A 25,286-nucleotide genomic window follows, 5' to 3' on the forward strand; every position below is an offset into this window, starting at 1 on the left:
TTAAAGCTCCTTCATACTTAGCTGGGGGAGATATGAACGTAAGATATAAGAAGAGAAGGACATCTAAACAGATGAAAAGAGATGATGAAAGGAATAAAGGGGTTGAGGCAGCGAGGAGGCAGGATCAGTGCTTACCTCTCAGGTCCATGCTATAGTGCAAAAGAGTCAGGCCACTTTCTGCTGCTTGCAGCTGATAACCAACAAAAATATGCCATTCCTTGAAACAGGAAGGCAAACTAGGATTGACTGACAGTGGCTTTTGAGAAAATGGTAAGTCCAAGTCACCAACAACAAGGTGGGGAGAGTCTGAGAGACAGGACAAAGAAGTGACTGCACCTGTGGCACAGTAACTACTAAGGTCAGAGACTGTGCATTAGTATGTGCCTGGACCTGTGCAGCAGGACCATGATATTGACTGGAAAAAAACAGGCCATATGATTTGCAATATCAGAATTATCTTCTTCTGAAACTTCTGGGTTGAAACAGCATGTGCATTTGCATTTTCTTTCACAGTAGAGTAATTTACTGCACTACTACTAAATATGAATTATAATACCCATAGCAGGGGGCAGCAGCCAGTTATGGAGGAAGAGGAGAGCCAGCTACTAGAAGAGATGAAGACACTGGCTGAGCACATAAGCTGGGCATCAAGGAGTGAGTAAAGGCCATGGCTGAAAGCCAGCAGAGGCTTACTGCCAAGAAGCAGGAGATAAAAGAGATTTACCAGAAGGAATTGCTTTTGGCAACTCTTCAACAATTGACAGGGTCCCTGGTCCAAGAAGTAATGCCAGTGGTAAGGGGCATATCCAGCATGAGTGCTCAGTTCATGGTAGGAACAGATGCAGGCCTAGAGCAGGTGCTCTACATTGGGTATGTCTACGCTTGCGCTTTACTGCACAGTAGACTAATTTACTACACAGTAAAGCATAACTATCTACATGTGTGCAGCAACTGGGCCAGTGTAGGCTAATTTACAGCACCATTGGACAGTCCCATCAGACACAATACTATTCAATGGCAGAATAAATTACTGCGCTTAAACACACATGTAGACAGTGACAATGGGATTAGTTTACTCTGGCTCAAATTGCACCAAAGTTTATTCAGTCACATTAATTGCATATATAGACGCATCCAGTAAGTGCCAGGTGCCAATGAAGAAAGGGGAATGGCCACTTGGGAGCAACACCTCCTAACAAAATAAGCACATTACCCTTCTACTTTGACTTCCCTACCCCACCCTATCCCTGGGGAGTCAGAGGAGGGACATGACATGCACTTCCAGCTGAAGCAGAGGTGAGGCTAAGGGCAAACATTCAAACTTTTGTCCTAAATGCGTTGAGTCCCTCAGATAAAAAGGTAAAGTATATCTATCCCTTAGCTGTAGTAAATACTGTTGTAGGGTTGTTGGTTGTAGCTGTGTTGGTCTAAGGGCATAAGCAGACAGGGTTTTTTGGGTAAATATGATACATTTTATTAGACCAAAAATTGTTCTTTGGAAGCTTCCAAGCACAAACACCCTTCCAAACACCAAACAAGGGTGTTTGTGCCTGAAAGCTTGCAAAGAACAATTTTTCCAACTATTTAGTTGGTATAATAAAAGATATCACATTTACCCTGCCAAAAAACTTGTTTGTGAATACTGCTGTGTATTTTAACATTTGGTGATATAACCATTGCTTGGTCTATTTTTTTAATATCATTTCTCTCCACCCCTCCATCCCCCACTGCTAGCCCTCATTGAATGCCATTTTAAGGCCAACTTTTCACCCAGTTATGCACATATAATCCCCATTACATAGATACATGATCAACAGCCCACCACTGTAGCTGCTGCTCATGGAGATTGTAGTACCTACTTCATAAGTATATTATAAAGATGAGTTAACTCATGTTTATAAATTATTTTGGGATGCTTAAATAAAAGGTATTATAAATGTGCAAAGTACTATTATTGTTGTTAAAGTTATATAACCTGAACCTTGGAAATACCTGAAACCTTAGTTTTGCAAGATTTGAATTTGATACACACCAACAATGCTTTGCTTAATTTTTGTCTTGTAATTTTTTGTTGAATTCAAATTAAAAGAGTTGTACTCCAGTTATATTTCCATTGGTAGTCTGAGGCTCCTGTTTGCTGGGGGAGGGTAGGAGAGGTTGAGTTCAATGTGTTCATTGGGAAAGGTCACTAGAGACAAATCATTCTCTGTGTCCCTAATTGGCTGAGCATAACCCATATGGCATTGTTAAAAGAAGTCATTGCATTCCATTTCTTAGAGAAAGGTAGAATATGTATTTTCTCTGAATTCCCCTACACAGTTAAAAATGAAACCATATATTTATCGTGTTTCATTTATCATACAGTTCACTGTGTAATCAGGTAGAGAGTGGAGAAACTGAGGAGGATCTGTTCCTTTCAATGCCAGTCCCCACACACACTGTGCAACTTTGCAGTATGTCTTTCTTGACAAGCTCTGGCCCAGCATATTCCATTTGTGAGTTTGCTCAACCTGAGCAAATTCATTGGCAATTAACAGTCTATGTATTTGCAATAAAATTCAGGCAGAAAGGAATGAGTTCTTTCAGCGAACTTCTGGCTTTGAACACCAATCTAAATTAGGGCTGACAACAAGTCTGTTTTGAACAGAACTTTAAAGGGCTTGCATAGTTCTGTTAACCCACTATAATAAAGAGTCTCCTCCAATACCAAGATAGGCCATATGGCTTCCTGTTATCATTGACTGATGGAGGGTTCTTGCCTATTTTTTATGAGCCAAATTTTTCCTTGGCATAAGCCAGTAGAGGTCCCATTTATATGGATAACAGTTGCATTCCACGTGTTAATTTGTTCTTCTGCGTCTATGTATGCTTACACATGTACATGTATGCTTCTATGTCTGCATTTTCCATGGAAACATTTTCATTGTCCCGCTACATTTTTATTGTTCTGCACCTCCAGTGCAGGTTTTAACCAGTTCTACTAACTACTAAATCAGCCATAGAAGGTGCATGCTCAGCACAAGAATAAAGAAGCACAGGATCCCATTGTATCACATATTTTTAATGGTCTGTGTTATCTTGTGCCCCATGAAACAAAACTTTATGAAACATATATAATAGACAGTAGAATCAAAGCAGCAAAGAACATTTATCCCAACCTCAGAATTATGGCTTCAGCAGGATTAATTAACAAATTGTCTAGCCTCTGGATTTTGCAGCATAGAACTCTTTAGTCATTTTAGGAGACCCAAAGGAAAGTCCAACAAACCATGAGCCAGTGACAGATTTACTGGTAATTCGTCTGTCAATATCAGTCCTGGTTATTTAAAGCAGGTAAATAAGCTGTATATAAAAATGATCTTATTGGAAACCATTATTTTAAAAGGTTGATCTCATGTATATTAAACTCTTGAAAACCTGTTCTACACAGTTGACCAATTTAAAGAAGCTCCTGCTGATGCACAGAAGAAGGGGTTTGCAGATATCATTGAACATCGCCAGACAAGGCTGCAGGTAGCCAAAGCCTTCCTTAATGAAAATCTAAAGAGAGCAGATGAAAATGGTATTCCTTCAATCCAACACAATACTGAGGTAAGGGCATTCAATTATAACCAAGATCTAATTTAGCACTAAAGAGGTGTTGTTTGTTGATCAGGATTTACTGCCTGAAGTGAACTGTTAGGCTTGTGACTCGCAATATAATTATTTCTACAATATACTACACTGGCACTTAAATATATTTACTAGACAGGACAATATGTTCAGTTGTTTTTGAATGTGACATAAACCACCTAAAGCTAAAAAAAATTTTAAAATGAGCATGTCTGAGCCATTTTTACCTCCCACTGTTGTGGGGGGGAAAAGAGATTCACAATGGCATGCACATATTTCAACAACAACAGGTTACAGAGACTATCAGAATAAGAAGTGCTACAAAAAGAATAAGTAATTTTTGTGTGTTTTCCTACCCAGGAATTTTAATGAATTTATCCCAGAGGGGTATCAGCATGTATAAATCTGAAGGAAAAGAGGGCCCTGAGCACCTTAGAAGTTCAGTTCTTGAAATGAGAGTGGTATCATTGCCTCATGAAAACCCATTACCACAAAAAGTATTGACAAGCTAGTATGCATTAAGAGAGCATGAAGAATAACCAAAAGACTGACCAGGAAAGATTAAATGAGTTAAATATGTATAGTTTGGCTTACTGACAGCTAAGAGGAATATCACAGTAGTCTAAAGATACTTAATAACACTATGGAAGGAATGAAGGAATAGGATTATTTAAGAAGGTACAAAGGGGCATAACTAGGAGTAATAGGATGATATTAAGGAAGGACAAATTTCCTGACAGTGAGATCCATTAGGCAGTGAAATAGTCTCCCCAGGGATGCTCCATCACTTTGGCCATTTAACCTAGACATACAAAACACTAGAAAATATGCTGTGTGAAACAATTTTGCATTGGCAGGGAACTGGACTGGATGACCTAAAAGGTACATTGCTAATTTCTGTGATTATGTTATCTTAACACTGATTTTCCTGGCTTGAGTGGTGAAATCATTGTTATTTGAATGTATTTGTTTTCTCTGGGTCTAGTCTAGCTCCAAGGCTAGGTACAGACATTCAAAAAGCATGCGTCTAATGCAGTCAAAATTACACATTTTCTGTAAGCCACCTAGTTTGGATGGGTAGCAAACAGAACACACATATGCCCTTTGGTGGAGGGGCAAATCTTAGTCTGGGCTTTTCCATTTCTACACCAGTCAATGTGTACTGAACTTTTGTTCTGTTACAGGTAGAGACTGGCTTTGTGTGCTGAACTTCTGTTATGGGTATAGACCGGTTTCTGATCACTTATACCAGTAAAAGTGTAATGGCTGTACCTGGCCCACAGTGTAGCCAACAGAAGTTTTCAGAGGTAGTTTCAAAGTCTTTGACAGTGTCACCATCTTAGTTTCCTGTTCTAAGAGTGTTATGCTGCAAAAGCCCAACCATTCATTGATTATGACTGTATTACTTAACCAACACACCAGAACAACTCAGTATTATATAAATATTGTTAACCCAGCTTTACTCTTAAGTCATTCAGAGAGACATAAGTTTGCCTATGGAACCATTCTGGTAAATGTGCACTTGTTTTCAGAAAAATTACTTGTCATGAATCTAAAGACCAGAAGAGCAGAGGCTTAATAAAGAAGGAACTTCCAAATGAGTTGTACCTAAAAATAGCTGACAATGAAAAAATTGATTTGGTTATAGATTAATTAAATTAATACTTTCTGAAAATTAAGCCAAAAGATATTTTTAAAAATGGCATAGCCCTCCTAAAGAAAGTCTCCTAAAGTAGGCATGCAGCTCAGGAAAAAATAAAAAGTTACAGTTATTAGTTTATCCACTAATCTAGACTCAATTGTATTTATAGCTAACTAAATAAAATAGGTCTATAACATTGGTCTTTTTAAAAATAATATTTGACTGCAATAAGGACCAAGAGTGCTGTAGCCCTTAAATATATAACTACCTTGAAGGTAGAATATACCTATTTTGCAGAAACTGGGCACATCTACCTGGGAAAATTAATGCAAAGCAATAAACTCTAGGGAGTCAGCCCAGAGCTGCTCCAACCCTACTCAATATGCTGTGGAGGGGCTGACACGGGAATGAGGGTGCTCCAGTGTAGGACTAGCCAGCAGGGAGCCCCCGCACTGCAGCACCTTCATGCCCCAGCCAGCCCCATCAGCAGCTACATGTGCATTATTGTGCAGTAAACAACACCGCCACATGATAGTACTTGTGTTTACAAGTACTAACTTGCAGCAATATTTATTAGTTTAGGTTGACCTAACAGGGCGTCATGTGTACACGCAAAGACTTTCTTGTGGAGCTAATTAGGCAGCTCTGCAGTAAACACTCATGTGGATGCAGCAGCTCAGTGTTATCCATTGTCCTTCCAAGGATGAGTATTCCTGTGAAAGACAAGGTATATATTAAATCCCCAGGACTGTGTTTTTGGTGCTTTCTGTCTATACTGCTTCAGGCTGTGAACTTGTCAGATTTCATAACTTAAGTAGGGTCAGTCTAGGTTAATACTTAGATGGGTAACTCCAAGGAAATCCACTTGCAGCAGGAATTGTGTTTTGGTATTAGAATAAACACAACTTTTCTTTTTCAGTCTTTTCCAATGCCCAAGGATGACGTTTGAGGACGCTGTCCTGGTAGAGGTATGTCTTCTACCCGTGACATAAAAGGAATATTGTCAGCACATATGGGTCTGAAGGACCACATTTTCAAAGGGCGTTCAATCTGACCTAACTTAAATGCAAACATACTCATTTAAATGACAAAATATACTAGCGCAAAACTAATTTGCACATGTAAATTCTATCCAGTTTGCTTGCATGTGGCAATACAAAAAAATGTCATGTTCTATTTGCTTGGGCAGAATACAACACAAAGGTGGCACAAAATATTAAAAAGATTAACACTACTGACATCTTTTTGGATGAGAGTAGATCAAAACTTGATGTTCAGTCCAAGCCTATAAGATGAAAGAATATTAAAATCATGCTCTTGAGCCAAGACTGTGTATACCAACTTTCAGCCCCACTCACATTTTCATAGCAAAGGTATTAGTCACTAAAATAAGGGTAGTAATGAAATCATTGCCCAACTGTAACTCTATTGCCAAGAATTTTAAATTGTAAGTTAACCAATTTCTTCTGTAAAGTTCACACAATAAATAAAATTCAGTGTGAAAAATAGAGCCTTTTATTCCTTTGTCAAACTCTGATCACAGTAAACTACAGATGTTAAAAGACACTGTAGTTCAAAGAATTAAAAAAAGAATCTTATGGGGTTTGTATGAAGAAAAGAGTTTAGAGAATAATATGGGAAATATTATAATGCCATTATATAAATCATTGGCACATCTTCACTTTGAATACTGTCTTCAAGTTTGGTCATCTCATCCCTGAAAAGAGATAGCAGAAATAGAATAGCTCCAAAGAATCTCAATAAAAATGATGAAAGGCACAAGGGAGGGGAATTTCATGACAAGAGATTAAAAACACGAGAACTATGCTGTGCCTCAAGGGAGGTCCAACCTCCTGGGGAGTGTGAATAGTGTTTGCACCACTGCCTTCTCAGTGGACAGAGATGGTCTTTTGGCATGTATTTGAGGCCTTGCCATTCTTGATGCTGTGTTATGGATGGTGTGAGCCATTCTGTTGGACTTGTTCTCTCAAGTCACTTAGGCTGTTTTGGAAATTCCCACATTAGTCCAAAGAGCTTTCATTCCCTCCCTATGGGCCTGCACACTGGGGTCCAGTCTTGATTGAGGCCTCCTGACACCCCCACAATATAAATATTAACCATCTCCATGCTCAAACCCAAGTAACGGCCCAGTAAAATGAAAACAATTCTTAATGCTTTCCCATACTGCAAGACAAAATTAAAAGGAACCATGTGAAAATAGATAATAGGCATCACTTTTTTAAACAATGTGTGGTTAATTCGTGGAACTCATTGCTGTAAAATATTATTGAGATTAATAGCATAAAAAGATGTTTACATGATTTGACCTCTACTGGCACACAAATAATTTCAGAAGTTGCATTAGGGTGAGATTCAACAGCCTGCATTATGCTGGAAATCAAGTTAGATGAGCATACTGACCCTGTCTGGCCTCTAAAAAAATCTATGCAAGTTTTACTAGCAAGTGTTCCATTACACTGGCTAGTTGTCTGAATAGTTCATGTCATAAGATAGACCCCAGCTGGGATCAGGAAGATAGTGTCTCCATAAATCAGTGAATATATAAGTGTACTGTGAACAGGGATATTTTTCTTCCGAATCATCTTCCTCAGAATCATCTAATACTGGTCTCTGTCAAAGTCAAGACACACTACTTAATAAATCAATGGTCTGTTAGGTATTGGATGTCCCATTATTCCTGCAGTAAATGCTGTGTAGCACAGAAATACTGTGCATGGGAGGTCAGTGGCTATCTGACTGTTATTTTGGTGCAGGCATGGAGTCCCTGTACATAGAAACTCAAGGAAACGAAAGCTTTTTGCAAATCCTGGCTCCAATTTTGAAATAGATGGGGAGAATGGGAGAATCTAGGATTTTAAAAGTGGGTGTACAGCAGATAATACCAATGTTACAGGCTGACTCTGGGGGAGGATGGGGGTGAGGAAACCCAGGAAGGAGGGGTCAGACACAGGACAGGAACCCACCTTCTGCTTCAGACACCACCATCATCCTTGGTGAAATTCAAGCAGCTAGCAGCTCCTCATAACTAAAGCTCCCAGGTCAGTGGGGGAAACCCAAGGGAGGTCAGGAAGGGAGCAAGTGCAGGAAGAGGGGACTGCCTGCCACTGCTACTGTCCCCAGCCAAGCTCAGTACCCATACAACCACTCCCTCTAGCCCCCACTGGAATAAGGCAGGAGTGGTCCTGAAGCACCCTCTGTGCCCAGTAGGATTGTGCAAAGCTTCAGTAGCCTATTTGATATGGAGGAGTTTTGGCCCAATTCAGCAACCAAACCTCCATATCCAAATTGATTTGAGAGACCCATTAAAAGGTCCGAATCAAATCAAAAGCTTCCGAATCAATTCGGATAGATTTGGAAATTCAGAAGGCTTGCAGCGGGTTCTGATGGGGTTCCAGGTTCCAATGGGGGGTTCGACTTTATGACGTTGGACACCATGGCCTCCAGCTGGTTAGTCGGTTGTAGTGGGCGGAGGAGGGAGGGAAGGGCCATGGGAGAGGGCAGATTAATACCCCCACAGTGAGGGAGGAATTGGGGCTGGGGCTGGGACAAGCTGCCCAGCTAGGGCAGGAGGGTATGGGACTCGGGCTGCACTCCGTGGGGTGGGTAGAGCCAGGGCTGCACTCTGGGTGGCAAGCCCCCACTGCTGGGCTGCACTCTGTGAGGTGGGCAGAGCCAGGGCTGCGGCTGGGACTAGCCACCCAAAGCACAGCCCTGGTTCCACCTGCCCCATAGACTGCAGCACAGCAGCAGGTGGCTGGGGCTAGCCTCCCAGAACGCAGCCCAGCCTAGCCCACCCCACACAGATCTGGGGTCACACACCCATTCCCATGCCCTCCTGCACCGGCAGTGAGAACTGCCAGAGGAGCCACCAGAAGAGCAGCTCCTCACCGGCAGCAGGCAGTGGTGCATAGTGGCAGGAGCCCTCCTGCCCAAGTTCTGTGCCTCCTCGCCCTGGCTAGGCAACTTGTCCCAGCCCCCGCCCCAATCCCTCCCTTGCTGTGGGGGCATTGATTTGCACCCCCACACCCCTTCTCTCCCCACTCTGCCCACCACAACAGACTTACCAGCTGGAGGCAGCTGTGTCCAATGTCATCAAGGACTGCCTGTATAGTCTGTGGCTGAATCTCTGAATTGGTGCTGAATCTCCAAATCCGAATCAGCCAAATCAAACTGGGACAGTGATTTAAATCACCAAATCAAATCACTATCCCTGCAATTGGCCAAATCCAAATCTGAAGCAAATACTGCTTCACACAAGTCTAATGCCTAGGTCAGCTGAGAACAGCAGTGGTGATGGGTGGTTACCTGCTTCCTGCTCTTGAGAGGTTCCAGCTGTGGGAAGTGCACAGAGTACAAGACAAGGATGAGAATGGCAGTAGTACACAGGTGGCTACTTCCTGCCCAGCTCTCCTGGATTTCCCCCACTATCTTGGGGGCTTTGTTGGAAACAACCCTATGGCTTCATATATTCATTATGATACTGGGGTAAAATCTTCTATTCCATCACCAAAAAAATGACAGGATTGGGCTGCAGAGCCAAGCCTTTTCATAGGAGCTAAGCAACCTCCACTGGTGGAGAGAGAGGTGTGATTGGGCCTTCTAGATTTGGAGAGTGATTTACAAGATAAAGTGAAAATGATCAAAACAGTTTCCTAAACTAGTGTTTTTACCCCAGCAATCTATAAATATATATAAAGATTTAATACATATGTAAAATAAGCACAAAATACACGCTGTTATGATTCCTGAATGTTTATAACAGTTAGCAGCTTAGATTTTGAATTATTTCTTTTTGGGGCATGAAGCACAGTGGAAAAATGCATATTATTCATAAAAATGATTGTCCTGTTCACTTGTATACCTATGCAATTTATTCTGTAACAGCTTTTTACTTCAAAGGAATCACTAGCTAATGACATCTCAGACTTAAAAAAATCCACTTATTCACAATCCTGTCCCTGAGGGAATTCCAGTATGTTATCAGAAATTTTTCCAAAGATCATTAACAGATATTACAAACCAATTGAAACTGAGTATTTTCTTTGCAAATTACTTTTAACTTTAGAGCTATTGAAAAAAAAGACATTGAGTGATTTAATTTGCTTAATCTATCTATTGATTGCAGCTATGTGCATATTCTGTGATTGCATTTCCAACAAAAAGCATATATAACTATCCCTAATAGAGATATGTTTCTAAATTATCATACTAGATCAGTAAGATCTGTGAAAATATTAATGTTTACTTTTTCATTTAGAAAATTGCACTGAAAAAATGGACACCTTTACTCTGTTGATAGATTAGAAATAACAACACAGCATCACACTTACTTTACCTGCTATTTTAATTAAAACTCTCCAATAATCATCAAAGTAATATGTCCTTTGAGGATGGATTTTTTTCCACTGATTTAAGAAAAAAACTTACATTTTTATTAGGCTATGGAGCCAATATTTTTCATTATAAACACTTCCACTCGTCCACGCACACTGAGCCGGTACTTATCCAGTACCAAACCTGAGGAACCTAGCTAGGAGTAAGGGGCGCCTGTGGACAAGAGTGGAGAAAGGAATCTTATCCCCCTCACTGTGAATTCAGCCATTGCTGAATTCTCATTCTTCAAGAAGCAGTGGCAAACAGATCTGCACAGTGGCCCATCTGCGCTGACCCATACTCTGTTCTACCACCTCTGATCCTTCTGCTTCCCAAGCCCACCACTCTCCTCCAAACTCTGCTGCCCCAGGGTCCCTAAGGAAACAAACCTCAGACATGCAGCAGTTATGACTAATTCCTTCCCACAAAGAAGAAAGAAGCCACCGTGTTTGATCACCTTCCTGCTATGTGTGATCAGCTAGATATGCAAAGAGAAGTCTGGCCCCCAAAATGGAATCAGCAGCTCTAAGTGAGGGGCCTGGGATCCTTACACAATCCTTTGGGAGAGTCGAGGGCTCAGAATGAGATTTGCCACAGTCACATAAATTAGCCTACAGGAAAGGCTGAAGTGGGGAGGGGATAAGGGTGTGGAATATAGTGCCACTCACCGAAGTCAGACTAAACTGCAGGCTGCCACTTAAGTCTTTCCTCTGTGTGTGGTGTTCATTCATCTGCATGTTCTACTGCAAAAGGTTTTGCAGTAATGACCCAAATCCTATAGTTAATAGCATTAGTGGCACTACAGGTTTGTGGCTACTACTGCAAAATCCTAACTGCTTCTTATGAGATGTGTTTACTTGTGTTCATAGGGACACCTCCGCTTCTTACCACACATTAGCTTGGCAAATGCCAATATATCAAGAGAAAACCAAATCCCATAACACTTACTAACAGCTTTCACTTATATTTTACCAAGTGCATCACAATAGCTCAGACATGTCAGACTTCAGCTTCAGACCCATTTTTCCCTTCAAGATTAGAAAGAGACAGGTTTTATTGTTCAGGATTTAACAGATGTTGACACCCTGGGATATTGAGGTTTTCTATATATTGAAACATTAGGTATAACATAGGCATCCATAACACAAGCATATCCATAATTGTGGCTCAGACTAGACCTGGGATTTCCCTTGCCGGCATTCAGAGCTAAGTTGTCAGCTAAGGGACTGGCACGGCTCCATTGACGTCCATGGTACAACAATGATTTACAACAACTGGGGATCTGCCCACAATCTCCATCCTTATTGCATCAGTGGCACCTTTACAGAGCATCCCAACACACCTGTCAATTAAAGCCTTGTGTAATAGTCAGCCAGATCCCCAACCTGTATAAGTTGACTTTGTTCTATTAAAACCACTAAAGCTACGATAATCTGATTAGAATCAACTTCAGATCTATTTTTTATTTACAATGCATATGTGTTTCCTCTTGGAGCAGAATGAAAACTGCCAACTAATTTCAGGTGAATACAGCCATCAAATGAAGTGAATTTCAGCTAGTGCTAGGCTGTGCCAAATTAGAGCAGTGTAACAGAACTGAAAACCTTGGCTTACAAATCCTTCCTGTATTAATATATATAATCCTATGTACATTCACATTTTTTTCCTAAGGCACATTTAATGAGCCTATTTTTAAAGAATAGATTATCAGGAGATCAAAATCAATGCTGATAACATAAATACAGTTTTTTACACTTCAAACAACTGTCCATATCCATTTTTATTTCCAGTAACTTTGACACTTAACACCTATGAAAAGTATTGTGCTATGGTAACTTTACACACAGATCCAACACATGGAAGGAAACATGTGTTTTCTTCGTATTCCATTTCTAATGCTTGTTAAAATTTCATTTTCACTGAAATTTTCCATCCTCCTCAAATTCTATCATTATCACCCACAGTAAATGGAGGTGTAGTAAATATTAATTCTTAAGTTAATTAGAGACAGGTAATGCACCCCAGAAATAAAAAAAGTCTGATACATTGTGTCAAAAGGATCTCCTGTTGATATTATTATTTGTTAAGCATTGACAATGTGCTTAGTTCTGCTGATTAAGTTCTACTGAGCAAGTTCTACTGATTAGCTTCTAAGGACAACATACTGTACTATAAAGAAGACACTTGACAGCTGTCTAGACTTTCACTCACTTTCAAGGCTTACATAGCACCAGTTATGCAGGTTTTCATGAGGGGAACATGTAGAAAATACGTAATCTGAGTAAATACCATGACATTTGTATTCACTCATTTTCTCATTCCAAATCTCTCACTCCAGCACGTTCTGCCAACCTCAGAGTTATTCTACGATTTGAGTAAGATCTAAAGCTCCAAGCCTGCAAAACACTGAAGGTTTTAAATATTTCCAGCATCATATGATATTAAAGTTGAGAAGGCATGCCAACTTTTGCAGTACCAAACAACCCACTGAAATCACTAGGACTCTCAGAGTGGTGAGGTACTTATAAGGATAATGGAATTGGGACTCAAAATGAACAAAACTATGTAAGTATTGAGGGCATTCAAGTTTTCCACTACTACCACAACAGAAGTCAGTTAGTATCAATTGGTTGTATGCTCCCTGATATCAACCCAGCCTTAACAAAATTATAATCAAGTATTTTGGTGGGAGGGAATGGCAGATTGCATGTCTCCTGTCCTCAGACTGCTGTGGACCACTGTCTTCCATGGGGTTATAGCAGTTGGTATGCCATTTCTGCGCATGGCTGGGAGACCCCTGATGCCATGGGATCTCCCAAGGGTGGGTGAGTTAAGCACCTGCTTTATATCCATTTTACACCATTGTAAAGGTGTTACAACATGATTTTCTCTCTGTCATTGCTTTACCAGCTACATAAAGGTCTCTACATACAATGGAAATAATGATTGGGGGTTACTGCAAAAATCACTAGCCATACACCATAATGTGTCAGGATGCAGCTGAACAGATACTGTTTACCAAACCCTATGACAATGTCGACATCTAGTTACAACACAGCATAAAATCTTATAAATGAATATGGGTCATAAGTAGCTAGACTGGCTGGGCCCCTGTCCTGCACAGTTCAGTCTTCTTTCTAGTTTACTGTGCTTAGCTTAATGAACTGACACAGTGGGTGCATTTACATGAGATGCTAAAAGCTCAGTAAACTAATTTACTGCGTATTAGCACATCACAGCAAAAGCTGTGCTAATGCACTAATGTGCAGTAGAATTAGTCTATTGTACATTAATGTCACTTAAAAGACACATGCCAGTGCTACTGCGCAGTAGCATCAATTACCACACATTATTACAGTTACTAAACTTAATGCACAGTAATTGCAGCATATTAATGCACATGTAGACATCCCCAATTAATATAGCTAGAAAGCCTTTAATCCCTGCCAGCTGGCTGTTGAAACTGGCTGGGAAGTACACAGGAATTTACACAGTTTACATGTTCAGTGTGTAATAGGACAATTATGTCTTTCATACCTTTGTTATACGGTGAATACAATTCAATTCTAATGATTGTATAAGAAAACCAATCACCGGTGACCACACAGATGTGTATGCAGATGCACCCTATTTCACTGCTTTGGTATGTGTACCGATTAGTTGACTGTTTAATATTGAACCTCCATTCAAGCCTCCCTACGCTTCTGAGTCACTTGACTTATCATCTTCCAGGTGTGAGCTACAAGAGCCTTTGAAATCCTTCCTCCTTATACATCGGCACCTAAAAAAGCATGGTACTATCTTTTAGAAGGAAGAAGGAAGCGGGGAACTTGGTAGAAGCTAAGACCTTATTAAACTAAGGAAAAGTGGGGCAGAGGGCTAGAAGAAAAGAAAGGCCTGCTCAGGGCTGAGATCTTATTGAGCCAAGGTTTTACTGAAGCCTTATCAAGACAGTGTCAGGGATACAGGGCCTCTAGCCTATCCAACCACATGCACTTAGGTCAATGACCAACTGAACACACACTGGTCAATGGCCAACTTTCTAGTTTGTACACTTTCCTAAACCCAACCTGTTTTTTCATTGCTAACTTAAGAGAAATCAGTTCTTACATAATACCTTTTGGGCAGAAACCTTTGTGTGTGCACATGTAGCTCATATTTTAGAGCTAATTTTGTGCTGATATTTATTTCATGCTATCCCCATGATTTCAAAGTGGCATCCAGAGGTGTAATTCATGGCTGAGCTCAATGCAGGGGCAGGCAAAATATAGCCTACAAGCTAGATCCAGCCCACCAAGCCATTCTGTCCAGCCTGCGGTGCACCTAAAAAGTTTAGAAAATAAATATTTATCTGCTCCTGGTTGCCTGTAAAAGATGAAAGGAAACAGGGGCAGTAGGACCCAGGGGAAGGCAGCAGGACTCAGGAGCAAGCCCAGCCCAGCCCAGCCTCCTCCTGGCTCTGGCCAAGCTGGTTATCTGGCTATCCAGGAGGAGGCTCTGACCGCGAAGGCTCCCAGTGACCTCAGGGCATTTTCCCTCGGTGTCCTTCACACCATCTCCGGGCGGAGCACCACTAGGCAGTAGCAACCAGTGAGTTACCACAGTTTGTGAGCCGGTGGGCACTGTCTGGGGTGCTCTGCTTGGTTTCCCCCTGGGGAGCACTTGTTTTGGCCCTTTGACCTTGCACGTGCATGGCCTGTTTTCTCTTCTGTTGTCCCCAGCAATCTGTCAATGTTTTTAAGGCGCTGGTTACCCAACCCAGTGGCAGCCCCAGCATGCGGTTTTAACATTTTTAAACTGCAAAGAACAGAGCACCAGATATCGTGAGGAACTTCAGGACCCTTCCTTCTTTTATCTGTTGATGTCGCAACACACAGCCACTGATACCAACGGCAGCCCCTAGAGACTGCGGCTTGTGCCACAAAACCTGTGGACATCTCAGCCCAACCCAGCCCCAGCCCCCCCCCCCCACTCTCCCCACCCCCACAACTGGAAGCCTTTTCCTGCCCTGGCTTTCACTGCTTCCCTGCATGCCTGCTCCAGTACCACGTGGTCCTAGGCTGCATCACTGAACTGCAGGAGCATGGAGCCACACCGGTACCCCAGGGCCAGGAGCAGGAGGGTGTGTGTGTGTGTGTGTGTGTATGTGGTGAGTAATGCAGTGTGTGTGTGCAAGCATACACCACCATACACATGCACCCACACACCCTTCACACTGCCATACATGCAGACCCCACCCCCACACATCCTCACACACCGCAGCCACCCTTCCCCACACATATCCCCCAACAAACCCCATACCCACCCATACCCCACATACCTACACACACCTACATGCTCCCTCACTCCACACCCATACCCCCACACCTATCTACTCCCTTGCAAATCCCGCACACACCCACACCCTCCCCATACACCCACACATCCACAGCCCCCAACCTACACCCACCCCCATGCCCCGTACCCCCCAAATATACAAAAGTAAGACTACCCATGCAGCCCTCGACAGCTTGCCAAAACTCTGTAAGCAGCCCTCCGCCTGAAATAATTTCACACCCCTGGTTTAGTGTATTAATGAGTAAATCTAATCCCTTTCTCTACCACTGCCCAGAGTCTCCAGGCAGCTGTTCTGCTGTTCAAGATAAACTGCATGTATAGAAGCTACACAGAGAGAACATATCTGTGCATCCTAGAGTGAGCAGGAGAGGACAACACATGGACAGTCTAGGAAGACGTTCCAGAACCAACAGAATTGCCATTGAATGGGATTCAATGCGAACCCCCTCTACAGGTAATGCAAGACATCACACTAATATAAATTCATGGAATGAGGTGGGGAACATCACTGACCTGGGTGGAAAATTTCTCCCCATTTATACAATTTGTTTCTCCTATCCCCCATGCTTAGGCAGGATTTTTTTTAAGCCAGGTTCCTATATCACCAATAATCTAGTATTCAATAAATTCAATAAATGCAGTCTTTCTCTCCTGATCATGTATTTAACTAACTTTTATAATTGGCTGAACAATGGATATCATTCACTGAATATGGTGCCACTTAGAAATACACTGATCTAGAAAAGAAGGACCCATCATGAGACAGAAAGATAGATATTGCATAAAATTCTGTGTGACTCAATATTTGCATTTTAATACTTGATTGTTTTAATGAACAAATGGAAGAATACCTGAATAAGAGGCACCTGCTTTTGACTCCAAGAAGAAGCAGGACTCGCCACATGCCTTTGGAAGAACCTCTTTCTCCCTGTCTTCTTGCATGCCAGAACTCTCTTCAGTGCCTTACAGTCAGGCTTTTATACTCAGACCTAATTTTCCCAGAAGGCACAGATCTTAAAAAAGAAGCACAGACTCTTTTATACTGTGTCATAAAAATGGATACACACTTAAATATAATCATGTTAAAGACAGATGAACTAATTCAGTTAAAATAAACACATCCTTTCCCTCCCCTCCCTGCCAAAGTTTCAGCCAAAGCTTAAACTAAATCCTAATCTAACCTTTACTAAATTTGGAAAAAAATTAACTTCCTTTCAGTCTTCTGTTATTTTTCTTTTTCTGACCTTCTGTATTTCTAAATTTCAATCAAAACAAAGAATGGGAGAAGCTAGGCCAAAAGAGGTTGTCTTTGCAATATTTCTGGCCCAAATGGAAGCAGGAAATGCTAAACATCTTGTGTGGAAGGCTATTCTCATGAGGTTTATAGCCTATTTTTTTTCCAGCAAAAGCAGTGAGGTTCCAAACATATGGGCATATATCCTGACCAAACCTCATTTGAGCTTCATCCAGAACTAAATCATACCCACATTGCACTGAGGAACAATGTGACCTACCAAGGCAAAATCCTGGTTCCTCTTTATTCAGATGAGGGAGTACAACAGCACAGTTCAAAACTGTTAGAATAATGTCACAGAGTTAAGCAGGGAAAAGTCAGGGACAACCCCAGTTAAGATTGTTCCTCCACAAACTTAAGTCGACCCTCTTTGTGAGTGGGCATTCCCAGGCAGTATGATGGTAGGTCTCCAATGCAATCTTAAGCAACATTGGATATTACCAGGCATGGTATCATACTGGCAAAAAACTCTATGTGGGCTACCTCTGTGAGAAGTTGAGTAAATATTTCGGTAATCATCTGGCACAAAGCTTCATTCTGCTCCACCCAGATTGCTACCAGTTCCCAAGTGAAAAGGTTTAAAACGAACTCAGGAATATTTAGTCAGTGCCTACAGTGTTGACCTGTTATGAGAGCAGTACTAAGCCTAATAAGCTCAGCCTCTCATTTTGTTAGTAAGAGTACAAGAGGCTTAAGGAGCAGAAGTGCCTTGTTAGGTTCACCAGTGTACAAGGGGACCATGTTTTGCTATAGGTCTCAAAAACATGCCATATGCACACAAATGGGAAATACAAATCTACTCTTTTCCTCTTCCATGTTGAGGTGATGGGTGGAAGTTTAGTTCCCCTTTACATATCTATCATTTTTCTAGCCATCTGTATGGCCATTTTCGGCACCTTCTTTTACAAAAACTCAGAATGTGTAAACCCATGTGCATAGGCTACATGTACAAGCTCTGGAGAAGATGGCAGAAAGTTTGAGAAGCCCTCCCATATTTCTTTCTCAATAGCTGAGTGGTTAGGGCACTTTTCCAGGAAATGAGACTGGGGTCCTAAGCCACCTCACCCAAGTAGGGTTTCAACCTACATCTCTCTGACTATACTGCATAGTACTTTAAGCACTGTGCCACTGATTAGGAAGTTGAGAGACCCTGCCTGTGGTGCTCCATTTGAAGCTAAGCTCCTGTACTTTGTATTTAATAGATATTGGATAAAATAGATTGAGAGGTTCCTACCCTACTGGGAGCAAAAGTTTGAAGGTAGAATGCAGGACCTGTTTCCATCTGGGTCAATATCCATTTCACCAGACCTCACACACTCTGAATTGTTCTCCTCCTTCTCCTGTCTGTTCAGGGGCCCAACATCCAAAGGCATACCAAACTCTGGACTGACCTATAGTTTGGTGTTTAGAGCACTGTGCTACAAGGTTGTAGAGACAAATACTGAAATTCCCTCTGGGTAAGGGAGGCCTGTCACCCAGGTCTCCAGCTTCCTGGGTAAGTGTCCTAAAACATGAGAGGGCCCCTGTAACAGCGTGGTCTGTCCCTTTGACTAAGGATGGAAATAATACATAAACTGGTATAAGTGATAGGAAACCAGTTCAGATCTGTAACACAACAGAAGTTCAATGCACATAAGCCACTTTCAAAATTACCAAAAATTAATTTAAGATAAACCTGGATGGATGTACAATCAGACTTAACTGATTTAGATTAAATTGGTTTATTGAATCTCTGTCCCGGATCCATAGGCAGCAAAAGGCCGGGGCTAATGGGGCTCAGACCTTCCTTTCTGCCCCATACATGAGACAGTGGGCAGGGCATCAGAGCAGACCAACCACAGGCTATGAGCAGCTGCAGCAGGGGTGGGGAGGGGTGCAGACGCAGCCAGGATCTCAGCCTGATGTGTAAATCATGACCCAGCACTGCAGATAAGTCTATTCTGTGACAGGGAAGGGGCAGGGGCAGATCAAGGCCCCTGCGGTGAAGGAGGGAGAGGGAAAGAGGCAGAGACCAGGGCAGGGGCAGGGGCTGGGATGATTGGGACCCTGGCTGGGCTGGATCATGGGACAGTCAAAGCCAGGGTGGATCGTCCAGGGGTGTGGGGAACTTCTGCTGCTGTGTGCACCCAGCAACAGCCCAGGGGGCACAAGCTCCCCAATCTGTGCATGGGGCAGAGGTGGGCTACTGTTGAGCACTGGGTTCTGTGCCCCACTGCTGCTGCCTCCAGAGCTGCATAATGCCATGTGCCTGCCACTGTTAGGCTGCACCATGAACCCTGCCAGCCTGACAGTGGGGACACACATGGCATCATGCAGCTCCAGAGACAGTGGCAGCGGAGTGCAGAGCCCAGCATGTAGTGGGCAGCCTGCCTCCACCCTGGGCACAGAACAGAGGGGCACATGTCCCTCTGGCCTCCACCAGGATGCGCATAGTGGTGGGAGCCCCCACCCCATGCCTGCATCTGCACAAGCCACATGGGATCCAATTGTCCCATGACCCAGCCTGGCTGGGGCCCCATTCATCCCAGCCCCTGCCTCTGCTCTACTCCCTCCTTCACCATAGGGGCGTCCACCTCCCCCCACCCCTTCCCCCATAGACTTACCTGCTGAAAGGGAGGAGTGCATGCATGGTCATACATGTACATGCTCAGCCCTCCCCAAATAATTTTTTCTCCCTCTGCCTATGCCCAAATCCCCTCCAGTTTCAAGTTAACTCACAGTCCCCCAGCATCCCAGGATACTTTGCACCTCCATTGCAAGCTGCCCCCACCCCAGTCTGCTCCAGCTGAGCATAGAGGCATGCTATAGTGCCCCCCAGCTCCTGACCTGGGCCACTGCAGGCATGTGTCTGTATTTCCAGAATCAAAGGTGAATGTCTGTTGCTTATCAATTCAATCTACACAATTTAGACTAACCTGCAAAGATTGAATTGATTTAACCTCAGGCTTTTTGACTGTCTGTACTTAGCGTTTAAGAGGAAACAGTCAGCCCTGTTGAGAAAGCCAAGCTGTGAAGCATTTGGATAATGTAGCAGTGTCCCACTTGGCATGAACGACGCGTGCCCCTGGCAGCTGGGGCGGCACAGCAGTGGTGGCAGCCAGTGGGGATCATGGCCTGCCTGCAGATGCCACCAGCAGTGGCTGTGGCAGGGTGGTGAGTAGTGACCGCCCACAGGCGCTGCCAACAGTGTTGGCGGTGCCTTTTTGTAGGGGGTGCACTGCCATGCTCAGGGGGTACATGTGTACCCACATGCACCCCCTACATATCACCCCTGCCACTTGGAGCTTAAAACTGAAAAGGGAGGAGAAGATAAGGTACAATGTTTGAGAGAGCAATTTGCAAGAGAGAAGGAAGCAGGCTGTGATTTGAACTGCTTGCTACACCAAGGCGCTACTGTTGTGCTGGGGCCAGAGCAAAAGGAGGTTCCCCTCCCAGTGTCTGGGACATAACAGTGGGAATTTTTTTCTTGGGTTTTGTTTGTTTCTTTTTTGTTGAAAAGAATATGTTTCATTTGAAAGGAGTGACTGAGGAGCTCTTCAGGAATCAAAACCTGCCTAAAGGAGCCAGTAGGCTAGAAAACATATTTATAGCCCTCCTCTTCCTTCAGACTCCATCACTGGCTGGCTGTGTATTTTTGGCCACCTACTTTCTGGGGATTTAAAACACCAGTATACATACATAATGGATGTACATAGTCAGGGCCATCCCTGGAGGGGGTGAATCAGGGCAGCTGCCCTGGGCCCCATGGTTTGGGGGCCCCGCAGAGCCAACCTGGCCTTGCGTCCAGCTGCTTGCCACCCACAGCTCCCTGCCACCACCGCCTCTACGTCCAGGCCCCACACAAGCTGATTTGCCGTAGGCCCCACACCCTGCTATGGTCATCTCTGTACATAGTGCATATGCGCCCAGTAGTCTGTAGCCTACTGCACATGATCAGTCTATGTGTGCATGCTTACGCATCCATCCTGCTAGAGAAATACAATCACTATCTGCACATAAGTGGCATTTTCTTATTTATGTGTCTAAAACCTGCTATTTAGACATTCAGAGGAAACAGAATTTTATGTAATGAGGGTACAAGAAAAGAATAGTCTCTGCTCTGAAGGAAAGCAAGTATCATAGTTTTTACCAGCCACTGAACAGGAGTGCTGAAAGTTTTCAGGCCATTTATAGATGTCATGTTTTTTTAGGTTTAATCTGAACTAAAACAGTCACTATATACACATGGACACCTGAAGTCTAAATGAAAGTTGACTCCAGTCTGAATTAACTAATCCTCGCTGAATGAGGATTAAAGTTAACACAAACTAGGGCAGTCCGAACTAGGCAATTTAAACTGTATTAATTAGTACGTAAACACAGCATTGCTTTTAGGAAAAAGAGGCCATAGGAATTTGGCAGATGAGCACTGCAAATATCAAGCAAGGGAAAGTCAGTTGGGTTTCTGCAACACAACAGAGGCTATCAGGCACCTTTACAAAATCAAATGTGCCAACAACACCTTACCATGACTAAGTATCAGTATTCTGACTAAGCCCGCAGCCCTGCCTAAGCACAAGGGCCATTGGTCTGTGAAGAAGAGGGCAAACCTCCTTCCTCCCTCCCCACAACACATTGGCTGAGATGGTCATAAACACTCAACTCAATTGCACACATTAGGGCTTCTGGAACAACACTTTAGATAGGTTTGCAATAAGGTAGCAGTGCCTAAACAGGCTTATTATCATTTCCTAATTAATTCTAACCCAAGTGCTAAGCACAGAAGCCCACACACAGAGGCTGTGAATTGGGTCTGTTAAGAGGCTGATGGTCAAAGATCATTCGAATAGAAATTTGATTCAAACTGTTAACATGTTGATCAGTTAATATGGTTTAGAAAATGGTGAGCATGTCTAGAAATGGCCTTAATGTCCACTCAACTCTTCTGCCAACGTGAAGCAGCTGGACACAATCTGGCCTCTACCTTTGGAAAGGTAAAAAAAAAAAAAAGCCTTGTTACTGTATGTAAGACTTGATATATGCTGAGTTGCTGGGATACTTTAGTGACCCTTTTCATTCTTTCTCAATTTTCTAACAGTGTGGGACTTTGTGCCACAGCATCTAAAGAGCAGAAAATGCATCTCAGAGAGGGGGTAGAAAGAAAAAGCTACCACAGATCCTGCTGTGGGAACTCCAACAGGTTGAACAGGTGAAATGGACTTGTCAAACATCAGAATTAGTGAGGTGTGAGTCAGGGGAGGATTTGGCCTACTGAATAAGGCAATACAAAATGAAACAGAACAAAAATCCCATACAATTTAGGCAAAGAGCCCACAATTTTCAATAACATAAAATCCTCAAATTAGATTTTCTTTTCCTGAAAGAATATACTTCCCTTTCAGCACTTAAAAAGGGTAAAATAAAAAATCACATTCACCTTTGCCTTAATGAAAGGCGTCAACATATAACTCCATGAAAAAGCTCATCATGACACCTGCTACTTACAATTATGGGCCAGGGCTTTAGCTGGTGTAAATCATCTGCTGAGGATTGGTCCCCATATGCTGTTTCTTGAAAACACCTCTTCTTTCATTTTTCTTGCAATATGCAGCTGGTTTAAGGTAACTTTTCCATTTCCAGCATATGGAGCTGAATGATTATGACTATTTGAATTTATTTTAAATTATAGCATATTGAACAGCAAAATAAAGTTAATGCGTTACTATGATTTGGCTTCCTCCTGGTTATTATTATTGATTTAAATGAGTAGCTTCAGCTCTCATAATTAATGTTTATTTAATGAATATATTTTTGTATTTGAGAGATACCCTTGGTTTAGAGATCACATCTTCGTCTGAAAACTGTTTCCCTGCTGCTGTTGTAAGTAATAAGAAATTACTAGAAATAAGAGAGATTGGCAAAAATATTTTTTTATTTTGTTCATTTTCTTCTCTTTCTGCATTTGGTAGCATTTTTTTGTGCATAGCCATTTTGCCACTTCTCTCCTATAATCAACTAAGTGAGACTATTTCCCCCTGCTGTTTGTGTGGATCCGTCACACAGCAGCTAGGTACATAAATATATTTTTAAAGTAGAAAATGTGACAGTGAAGCCAACAGCATCAAAAGATTCAGGACAAGGTATCGAAACTACTCTCAACTTTTTTTAAACTGAACATATTTCATATTTATGGTGTCCCTTTCACATAAATAATGAGGTAATGAAATAAGTATGAAATTGCAAGAAACATAAAAAGAATTTTATATTTAAAATACCATCTGTGTAACACTCAGCCTAACAATGAAATCATTTCAGAGCCAAAATACCATATTATGCTTCCAGAACAAGTTTTGGATGAGTTATAAGGACCTAGATTGTACAATGAGATAATGTCTGAGTTCAAATGAAGAATGAACACCTGGGTTCAAATTTGGCTTAGATCACAAAGGCAATGAATAGCATATGTGATTTAAACTAATCCCAGTTAAGTTTTTTTTTCCCCTACATCACAAAAACATCGCATATTTTGGTGCAGCTACCAATTTCTTCTAATTGGTAATCTAAATATGAAGACAAGTGTTTTTTGCAGGTCAGAGTTACAGCATGCTACAATAAATATTGGATATATTTTGTACTTAATTTTGCACAACTGCAATTGACCGTAAAAGGGCTTTTGCCCAATTAAGGAACTCCAAATTTTTCCCCAGGCATGAAAGACCATATTGTAGTGTGCATGCAGCAAAACAACTTTGTCTTCTAACTTCCTATAATTAAAAAATTATCAGCAGAACCCAGTCTTTGGGTATGGATCCCAAAGCACAGGATTCTCTGGTCTCAAAGTGTTAATAGCTGTGCGATCACATAACTGCAAATCCCAAACTCACAAAATTCAGGAATAAAATCCTCATCTAAGGGGAAGCCTCATAGTAGAACTCTACTGAAGCCAGTGAACGTATGTTGATTCATAGTAGCAGAGGATATGTCCACTGTATATTCATTTAAATTGTTCTCAGCAGTTGCTCCTCAGGCCTAGGGCCCCCTCCCAGTTGAGGCCTGTCAGAGCCTGAGCCTAGACATCTTTCAGGCATGCTGTAAGACCTTTCTATTTGGATACAGGGATATAGGTTGTAGCCGTGTTGGTCTAAGGACATGGGCAGACAAGATTCTTTGGGTGAATCTGATATCTTTTATTAAACCAACTTAAATAGTTGGAAAAAAATTTTTAGCAGGCTTTCAGGTTTAAAAACCCTTTGTCAGCCTGAGGAATTCTTGGCAGTTGGTGTGTGCTCTTCCTATTTGGATAGGCATTTAGCAAAAAAAGCTAAGATGGGATGTTATTCAGGGGTGGCTCTGTTTTCTGTTTATACTCTAGTTATCTTTAAAGTTGTTTTGTTCTCTTGTCCATTCTCCTGTTTTATAAGTTATTCTGTTCTTTTATTGTAAGTTATTGTAAGTCATAAGGCAAGGTAGATCTATACACTAAATAAGATCATTTCTATATCTTAGATATAGAGCTTAGTTAGTCTATAAGGCTAGAGACAGACATTCAAAAAGCCTGAGCCTGAAATGATTCAATCTTTGCAGGTTAGTCTAACCTAGCTAGGCTGAACCAATTTGTAACAACACAGGCATTCCCTCTGGACTGAGAAAATGCAGGCACATGCCTGCACTGACTTATGCTAGAAGTTGGGGTGTGCTAGAGCATTCCTCCCTTCCCTTCCACAGTACTGAGCTGAGGGGGGCATGGCCAGGCCCTGGCAGGACACCCTGATTAAGGAGGGGTTCCCCTCCACCACCTTCTGACCAGCCCAGCAAGGAATTGATACCACAGTGTTTATCACCCCTAACTCAGTGTTTAACACCCCATTAAGAAAACAACAGAGGGACATTATCAGCTACCTGTTGATTCTGCCTTTGTCCCATCTGCCACAGGACTGTAGCCAGCATGTAGTCTGCTAGCTAATGCTGAGAAGTGTCTGTGTAAGGCACAGGGGATGGGGCAATCCCTACTTAGCATGGAGTGGGGAG

At 42.2% G+C, this 25,286-nt stretch overlaps 2 long non-coding RNA genes across 6 annotated transcripts in view; one reads left to right on the plus strand and one right to left on the minus strand.

Annotated features, from left to right (window-relative positions):
• Positions 1 to 17,584, minus strand: part of LOC109306247 — a 48,821-nt gene extending 31,237 nt beyond the window's left edge. For 4 of the 5 annotated variants that reach the window (XR_002099907.1, XR_002099911.1, XR_002099909.1 and 1 more), the window contains exons 1-2: positions 17,500 to 17,582; positions 16,837 to 16,998 (exon numbers count right to left, since the gene is read on the minus strand). This is a non-coding gene — a long non-coding RNA (uncharacterized LOC109306247). Of the gene's footprint in view, positions 1 to 16,836; positions 16,999 to 17,499 lie in introns of all 5 variants that reach the window. The other variant, XR_002099910.1, reaches the window with a different exon arrangement.
• Positions 1,077 to 13,844, plus strand: LOC109306251. Its single transcript, XR_002099914.1, has 3 exons — positions 1,077 to 1,359; positions 3,431 to 3,591; positions 12,987 to 13,844. It is a non-coding gene; the product is annotated as an uncharacterized LOC109306251 (long non-coding RNA).
• Positions 17,585 to 25,286: the final 7,702 nt, after the last annotated feature.

This window comes from Crocodylus porosus, unplaced genomic scaffold (assembly GCF_001723895.1).
Source record: "Crocodylus porosus isolate Cpor-Errol unplaced genomic scaffold, CroPor_comp1, whole genome shotgun sequence".
NCBI classification, from domain to species: domain Eukaryota; kingdom Metazoa; phylum Chordata; order Crocodylia; family Crocodylidae; genus Crocodylus; species Crocodylus porosus.